Genomic DNA, 9,319 nt, shown 5'->3' on the forward strand with positions numbered 1-9,319 from the left:
ACAGCAATTGTTAGAGAAAGTAAACGATCATTGTTGTTTCAAGTCACTACGTTTTGGTGTGATTTGTACATTAACGAATACAGTCAATAAAAAGATTGGGTCCTGAGTAGGGAAAGAAATATTAATTGAGTCCCTGCTGTGCCACAGGGACTCACGTACATTATCTCATTTACCAGGCCCACTTCACAGATGAATAAACCAAGGCACAAAATATATACAATTGAAAAGCCTGCCCAATTCCACAGCTAGGAAATGCAGAACAAGGGTTTGAATCCTGACCTGCCTGCCTTCAAAGCTCTGGCTATTTCTCCCACGTATTCTGCCTCCCTGGAAATAAGCAGCCCAAAACACTGGTTCTAGCTCTGCCATGACATAGCTCAGTGATTTGGGGGAAAGGTTCATTCTCCCCCAGCTCATTTTCTTTCCTGGAAAGTGGGGGAGTTAGAGTCGTGTTGTCTGTTGAAGTTCCAGTTAGCTCTAGTATCCTTTGACCCTGTGGCTCCAGCTCATTGCTAACAACATCTACCTTCCTCCAAGGACAGGTTGTTCTCAAAGATTTCCCTCCAGCTCTGGCTGTTCTCCGCTTATCATGAGGAATTGGTTTCAACTGTAGCAAAATGCTCATAGGTTAGCCCTTAAGAAATCCCTAGAAGTTATGGGAATCTTAAGTTACCAAGAAAACTGAAAAAACTTTCTTCCCTGGAGGCTTTTCAAAATAATATTATTAAGGATTTGTCCAGGAGCTTTTAGGTTAGCTGAGCAAATTACAAAGAAATGAAGCCAAGTCCAAAAGAAACAGGGTGGTGAGCTTCTAGTAATTTCTGGCTTCCATATAGTAAGCATCTCAAGGAGAATTCATGGACTGAATACATGAATAATGGGCCTTTTTATTGTGTTGAGTAGAAATGAGATGTGTGACAGAGGGCAAGTTACTCAACCATTCTGAGCCTCCGTTTCCTTATCTACAAATAGTAAATTAACTCAAAGGGACTGTAATAAATATAAAAGACAATAATGCATATAAAACTTTAGCAGGATGTCTGAAAGATAGAACGTGCTTAATAAAACAAGTCTTTATATTCTGTTAAAGAAAAATGACCATATTCATTCAACAGAAAATGAAGGACACTTCATCGGTATCATCAACAGTTGGAGTGCAGGTTCTTTTTGGTTCTATAAACCTCTGAGAAGCATTGGCATCTGTGGAAGGGGAGTGAATTTTGGAAGGAGAAGCCCAGATGGTAGACTCAACAATCGTTCCTGCCACCCTCTAGCACCTTAACAGCACCTGCCTGCTGGGCTTTCTTGCTCCAGCCCCCACTTTTGCCACGTCCACCCTCAAAATCCATCTGTGACCTCATCACTTTGTGCATTTAAGTGCCACCCACCCCAGTTTGCCCTCTCCTGACCCAAGATTTGGAAATCTATCAGCTTTACCAGCCAGATTAAGAAGCTGACTCTGATTAATGGCCACTTCTGCCAGACACTCCAATAAGTGACCAAAATCAGGACCTTCCCTTCACAAAAGGGACTTTCATTCCCACCAACTGCATAGTGTAGCAACCATCTGTGTACGTCTCCCAGGGGAACTCCAAGAAGGGGCTGCTCTGTCTTCTCCCTCCTGCCTGTCTTCAGATCAGACCCTCAACACCCACCCACTCAGAAGGCCGAGTCTTGCAGTTCAGTCCACACAAGGAAGTTTTCAAGAGTGTTAGATTCTGTACAGGTCTCTAGGAGGTGGACCCATAGGTGTACTAATTCCATTCTGACTCTGAAGATATCATAAATGCTTTCTGATCACTCGCTTAGCTCAGGAAAGTGAGTTTAGAGAAAGAATGTGGCCCTGGCATTATTGTTATCAAGGCTATTTAGTCCAAAAAGAGATCTGTCAGGCTTCATCAGGGACTGTTGATGGGCTAACTCAGTTAAAACCTTTCATTTCATTAGGGGAGGAGACCATAATGATATCTTGAAACCCATAAGTAAAGGATTATAATAGTTTAATAAGTGAGGAGGGCTCCAGAACATTCAATAATACAATTAGGTTATGCTCAGGAAGAAAATATGATCATTGGATAAAAGACAGCCCTTGTTTTTCATTAGACCTCACTAGCATTGCCAGTGGAGATGATTTGTTTTCCACTCCTCTCATTTGACTCTAAAGAGTATCCTATTTCCTCCAATATCCTGTCATCAAAAAACAGCATGAACCTCGTTGAGGTTAACCACCTCCCACAAAAAAAAAAAAAAAAAAAAAAAAAAAAAAAACAGCCGTACTTTAACCATGAATCTTATATCCAGTTTGGGGATAAGAAAATCAACTCAGCATTGACATGACCACATATGTGTGCCAGTCAATCCTCCCCAATCTGTATTGTCCTTTACCATTAACAAAGGCTTGTCACCTGCGTTATCTCATTTACTATATTCTCACAACAGCATCTACTCACATTTTTCAGGTACAGAAAATGAGACAAAGATGCTTGGTTCAACATTTATTGAATATCTCCTACCTGTCAAGTGGGGGAAGGGGTGTCACACAGATGACTTGCCCAAGGTCATAGATCCAGTAAATGTCAGGGCTGGGACTTGAAACTTGCTCTTCCACCTCTTAATCTGGGTTGGACTTTGGTCTTGAAGCTGGGCCAGCAGGATCAGGCCCTCTGACTACGGGAAAGATATCGAGTGTTTGATCCCACAGATAGGTACACATCTGTCATCCTATGGCTCTGATTCTGTATTTTGAAAAGATCCATCTTAAACTATTTAGATGAAATCAGTTTTAAAATAAGAGATTTATTCTCTTTTTTCTCATAAGAAAGATGAGGATCCTGGAAAGATAAATGAGAATGTTCTGAAAGAAAATTTAGAAAGTCTCTTCATGTGCATCATGTGAGCATCAGGACTTTGCTGTATTCTGCATAATAAAACTCTGCTTCCTGTTATAAATGGTTTTCAGTGCCTGGACTTCTCTGTTTCAGGGATGAATATTTCTCTATAGAGAATCATTCAATACCACAAAATAGATGTCTTGTCAACAATCATTCTGTTATATGTACTTATCTCCTATGGGTTTGTCACACTTACAAGACCATAAGTTCCTCAAGGCAGCAATTGTGCCTAGCACAGTGCTGACAAACATTTGGAGCTCAAACAGTCTTCATTACATTGAAATGATCTCTACAAAAACATCAGTGTGTTTTAGGTTGCTTCTATTATAGAACATTCCTGGAAAATTAGGTTTTGTACATGTGAGAAAATTTTTCAGTTAACTTGAAAAACACTCCTTTATGCACCAAAACTTTTCTCACAAAAAAAAAGGAAGAGAGAAAGGATGAAAAGAGGGAGGGAAAGAATGAAAAAGCAAAGAAGGGGGGAAAGGAGAAAGGAGGGAATAAGGGAGAAGAGGAAAGAGAGGGAAGGAAGGAAGGGAGAATAAAGAAAGGAGGGAAAGAAGAAAAGAAGGAAAAGAGGGAGGGGAGAAAGAGAGAGGGACAAAGGAGCTGAGGGAAAAAGATGGGAAGAAGTCATCTGAAAATATTGGAGAGCTAAGAGGATAGTGAAAAATCACCAAGCCAATACGTAGAAGATTGGAAATACAGAGAAGTGAGACCAACATCTTTCCCTTAGGTATATTTTCTAATTTCAGAATTTTTGAAAGCCTCCAGGTAGTAAAGGGACAAAATTTATGAGGAAAACCTAATAAACTCCTCCTGTTTTTGTTTGGAACCTTGAAATGCTGTGAGGGTGAACCAGGGGTGTACCAGCCTTTGCAGTGACCAGCTCAACTTCCAATCTACTCAACCACTGAAATAGGATTAAGGTGACCCTGATTGCTCAGGCCCCCAGGTGCCTCAAAGAAGCAAATGAAAATTCTCACTGGAGGCAGCACACAAAAGTGAATTTAGAATAAAAGCATTTTCAGACAAACAAAACCAAAAGAGTTTGTCACATCCAGATCTGCCTTAAAGAAAACATTAACATGAGTGTTTCAAGTGGGAGAAAAATTATTCCAGAAGAAATGACACAGATGTGGAAAGAAATGAAAAAGGAAAATATGTGTGTAGAGTTGGCTATATAAACCAACATTAAATATGTCATTGGAGTTTAAAATATGCATAAGCTAAAATACATGACAACAATGGCATATAAGTCAGAAGGGGGTAAATGGAGTTTAAGTACCTTAGATCTTTGCATTTTCTGGGGAGAGGGTAAAAGTGCCAACTGATGGTGAACTGTGATAAGTCAAAGTTGTCATCTCTTAGGTAATCAATGAAAGAATAATAAAAGTATATAACTTCAAAACTAATAGAAGAGGGAAATGCTTTTTGAAAAATCAATCTAAAAGAAACAGAGTAATATGAGAGATTTAAACCCACATGAATCAATGGCTATATTAAATGTATGTAGACCCAGTGCTCCAATTAAAAGCGAAGATTATCCACCTGGACATAAAAACAAAACACAACCATGTGCTCTTCACAAGAGATACATGTAGAACTGGAAACAGAGAGGCTGACGGTAAAAAAAAAAAAAAAAAAGAAAAGAAAGAAAACAAAACAAAAAATATGCCATACAAAAGCTACCTTGAAGAAGGCTGATAAGTTCTATCATAGAGCTAAAGGCAAAAAGCCTTTTACTAGAGATTAAGAGAATACTTCATTATGATAAAAGGCTTAATTTACCAGGAAGACATAACACTTTAAAATTTTTATGTACTTAATAATGTAGTTTCAAAACAAATGAAGCAAAATCTGACTGAACTACTAAGAAAGTAAACAAATCTATAAAAACAGTGGGAGATTTAAATACACGTCCCTCAGAAATTGATAAAACAAGCAGGCAAAAATCAGTAAGGATACAGAAAATTTGAATAACATGTAACAAACCTATCCTAATTGACACATTTAGAACACTGCACCCAGAAACTGCAAATTACACATTCTTTTCAAGCACACTCAGAACACTTTAAAAAAATTTACTATATGCTGCACCATAAAGCAAATCTCAACAAATTCCAAAGGATAGAAATCAAACCAAGTGTCTTTAACCACAATGCAATTAAGCCAGAAATCAATAAGAAAAAGATTACTAGAAGCCCCATAAGTTTAGAAAATAAGAAATACACCATCTAAATAACAAAGAAATCACAATATGAATTAGAATGCAATTTAAATAATAAAATAACTCTACGTGTCAATACTGACTTCTGGGTTCCAGCTAAACCGCTAATGCACTGGAAAAGACGCTAAAAATAAAAAAATTCTCAATCATACTATACAGTTGCAACTCTTCCCCTAACAGACCTGTCCCAGTCCAATCTCCTGAGCCAGACTCCAGGACTACTTGTTGGATTTTGTCACTTTCCTGGGTTGGATCCTCCATATCCTGGATCTCATTTCATTCTCTTAGTTTACTTCTTCATTTAGATGTAGTACATTCTCAAGCAACTTCCTAACAAAGGTGCATGGGAGATAAAATTTTCTAGTCTCAATCCAAAAATAATTCTACCCTCATATTTGACAATTAGTCTAGGTGTAGAACTTTAGGTTAACTTTTTTTTTCCCTCAAAAACTTGTTGACATTTCTACATGGTCTACCAACATGATCTACCAACATCTTAGCTACTGCTAAGTCCAATGCCAGCCTGTGTATTGTTTCTTTGTGGACACTCTATTTTTGTTTGTTTTCTTCTTGGAAGCCTTTAGGAATTTCATCCTTGAGTGTTACATTTCATGATGAGCCATCAAGGTTTGAGTCATTTTGTATTTGTTACATTGGAAATGTGGTGGGCTCTTTCAATATGGAAACTTCCCTCTTGGGCTCTAGGAATTTGCTTCTATTATTTCTTTGACAATTTTCTCTCCTCTATTTTCTCTACTTTCTTTTTTTACACTAATAGGACTTTTTATTTGCTACTACTGTAAGTCTGAACTTTAAACACATTTTGGACTGGTAGTTCATATCAATCAGCTCGTTTAACTTTATCAACTGTCTCATCCCCAGTAGCTTTTCCCAAACTACTACCTTCCCCATGAAACTCCATGAGTCTTCTCAATTCAAACTCAGGCTTCTTGAGCAATTTTACTTCCCTAACAAAGACATCATGGGGAGGATAAGTAGATTGGCAAGACTTTTCTATGTCTCTTCCAATGCTGTCTGGATGAAGCAATTTATTGCTTCAATTATTGAATCAATTTATTGACCACTTCTTTCAAGTTATTTGTCTGCACCTCTCCGGTCATGATTTCCAAATCTTCTTCTGGATTTATCGGACCTGTTGGTGTTGAACATAAGTGGTTTTCCATATCTGATTGTTGCATTTTTCAGTAAAACCAACACAGAACAGATTAAAGAAGTAGCCATCATTAGTCTTGACATCGACATGAGCTTCAATCATTGTCTGCCATTTTTTGACCATGGAACACATTGTGTCATGGGTAAGATCCATGCCATGGAAGTTAGTCAGGCAGTTTTTGCCCTGAACATCTTCAGTAATCATCTTGAATTTTCTAAATACAACTTCATCATTCTGAAAATCAGCATGACTCACTTCATATGACCCTTGAGGCTATCAGATACAATTTTGGTTCCTTGGGTCCTGGTGACTAGTGTCCTTCCAATATTTCTTATATTAAACATAGCAGGTGCTTTCACATCATAGCAATCTTTCTTAGAAAATGGATCAACCACCTTCTTCTTGGCTCCCTTTTTGCCATCTTTAGTAAGATGCTGGTTCTTACCAACCACCATGGTGCTGCTCAGAAAGCCAAAATGGCTCTACTTTCTTTTTGTAGGATTCCTATTAGTCAGATGTTGAACTTCCTTTATTGGTCTGCCATACAGTTCATTTCATTTCCTTAAAGATAATCCTCACATTTTGTGTGGTTTTGCTTGTTTGTTTGCATAAGTTGAGGGGGTGAAATGCCGCGATGTTACTCTCCAGTGTGGGGAGTGAGGGAGATGTTGACTGTCCCATTTATAGTTCCAATTATTGCCTCTGTTTATAACCCCACATACCACTTCACCCTCCATTATGCCTGATGTCTTCAGTTCCTATGCCTCCTTTTAGCTCTGAACTTAAGTTGACATAACACAGGTTTTCTCCTTAGTAGTAGCCCCTCCTTTCCTCTACTTCACCAGGTATCACCATTTCACCTATTTTCTTTCTTCAAGAAATTTGCTGAAATTTCTCATTCTCTTCAATATAGAGAGATAACTTTTTATTATTATTTTAAAGGATCTTGCAGAAAGAGGAGATACATCTACATATAATCTATATGCCCAGTCTTCCATCTTTGCTTACAAGCTCAGCTTTTATTTCTTTATCTGTTTGCCCACTGTAGAGCTGTAAGCAAAGAGCAGCAACGTAGTATTTTCCTCTTTAACTTTGGGGCATAACACACAGATGGCTAACCATCATTCCCTAAATGTTTGCTGAATTTCATTGATTTGCCTAGTGCAGGTCGGGTGCAGTGGCTCATCCCTGTCATCCCAGCAATCTCCCCTTTGGGAGGCCAAGGCGGGTGGATCACTAGAGGTCAGGAGTTTGAGACCAGCCTGACCAACATGGTGAAACCCCATCTCTAATAAAAATACAAAACTTATCCAAGTATGGTGGTGCACGCCTGTAGTCCCAGCTACTCAAGAGGCTTAGGCTGGAGAATCACTTGGAATTGCTTGAACTCAGGAGGCAGAGGTTGCAGTGAGCCGAGATCATGTTTGCACTCCAGCCTGAGCAATAGGGCAAGACTCTCTCAAAAAAAAAAAAAGAAGAAGAAAAAAAAGAGAAAAAATGAATTGCCTAGTGCACATTATGCATGCTTAGTCACTCTACGATAATCACCAAGTCCTTAAGGAGACCTATAAGGATATCCCTATAATAACCAGTCTCCAAAATGTAAAAAAAATTGATAAAATTTCAACAATTGCATTGAGGAGGACCACAAAGTGAACATTTAAAATGTAGAGGATCCTGAGAAATCTAGAATTTAACCTACTACTTTACTGAGTCTTCAGCACGTAATACAGTGTGCTTTATATGCAAGAGATGCTGTTGGTGTTGCTTTTATGTATATATGTATGTATATATATATATATGAAATAAAGTTAGAAGAAATGTCACTTAATTCTGAGAATATGAGGTATTTTTCTAAGTTGAAAACAAGAACTGATTCTTCTCTTAGATTGAATAAATGCTGACCATTTTCTCAGATGTTGCTGCTTTTATTATTTAGAGTTGATAAACTCTCAAGATGTCAATCAATGAATTGAGGGATTTTCCCTCTTATCAATGATTTAGGATCCAGCTAATAGCTGATGAAAGAGTTTAATTCACAGGAGATTGGCTTTCTAGATATTTAGAGGGAAGCAGCCATTCAACTTCCAGAAAGAATAATAGTTCATTTTTCTCCCTTTATCTGAGCTGGCTGGTAACTTGGGAGAAGCAAAGAGCAGCCCAGATTGAAAGGTCAAGCTGGCAGTGTGTACTTAACTCTGATAGAAGAGAGAGTGTAAATCTTTGAATGTCCTGAGATAACAAAAGCCCAGTGAAAATACAAATAAAGTCATGTGGATCAGTGTCTAAATCTGCTGCCAGCCGCCTCTAGTACAGATGCTCTGTGGTACAGCAGGAAAAGCAAGGGCTTCAGATTTGCACAGATTCGTTTAACCCTGTTGCTTTCCAACTGTGTGATCTTGGGGGAACTTTCTCAACCTTTCTGAGTTTTGCTTTCCTTATATAATGAGATTATTGAAGAAAATTAAATGAGAGAATGAGTGTTAAAGAGCATGTCCAGCATAGTAGTTGCTCAGTAGATGCTAGTTCTACTTTTCCTTTTATGTCTCAGGAAAGATAACTACGGTGCCTCACTGTGAGAACACTCCTATGAGAGACTGCATTCTCATGGATCACACCTCTGCCTTGGTGATCAGAGGGCAGATTTACCACAGCATCCCCATTTTAGGGTATACCCTCACTATTCTTCCTTATGTTCTTTTTTTCTCCTCTTTTCTTTTCTTCTTGCCCTCCCTTTCCCCAGCAAGTCTCATATCAAAGGAGTTACCTGTCTGAGTGCTGTCATTGCTCTCTGTGGCTATTGAGAACCCCTCGAGGCACTGAATTTTCCTTTGTGAACTCTTGATTCTGCTCTTTCTTGGGACCAAGGTTAAGCAATCAAGAGTGGCAATGAATTTGGGAACACTGAAAAGCACAACAGCCTCTGACCCTAGGGACCAACCCAGGTGGCAGATTACCTCTCCCCAGATGAAACCTCTGGAGGAAGTCTCTCTGCTCTCTATCTCCTCAAGAATAAAGACC

The 9,319-nt window shown here is 38.6% G+C and overlaps 1 pseudogene; it reads right to left on the reverse strand.

Moving 5' to 3' along the window:
- Positions 1–5,048: 5,048 nt before the first annotated feature.
- Positions 5,049–7,990, reverse strand: LOC107969138 (small ribosomal subunit protein eS1-like; annotated as a pseudogene).
- Between the last annotated feature and the right edge of the window lie 1,329 nt (positions 7,991–9,319).

Source organism: Pan troglodytes, chromosome 1 (assembly GCF_028858775.2).
Source record: "Pan troglodytes isolate AG18354 chromosome 1, NHGRI_mPanTro3-v2.0_pri, whole genome shotgun sequence".
Classification (NCBI taxonomy): domain Eukaryota; kingdom Metazoa; phylum Chordata; class Mammalia; order Primates; family Hominidae; genus Pan; species Pan troglodytes.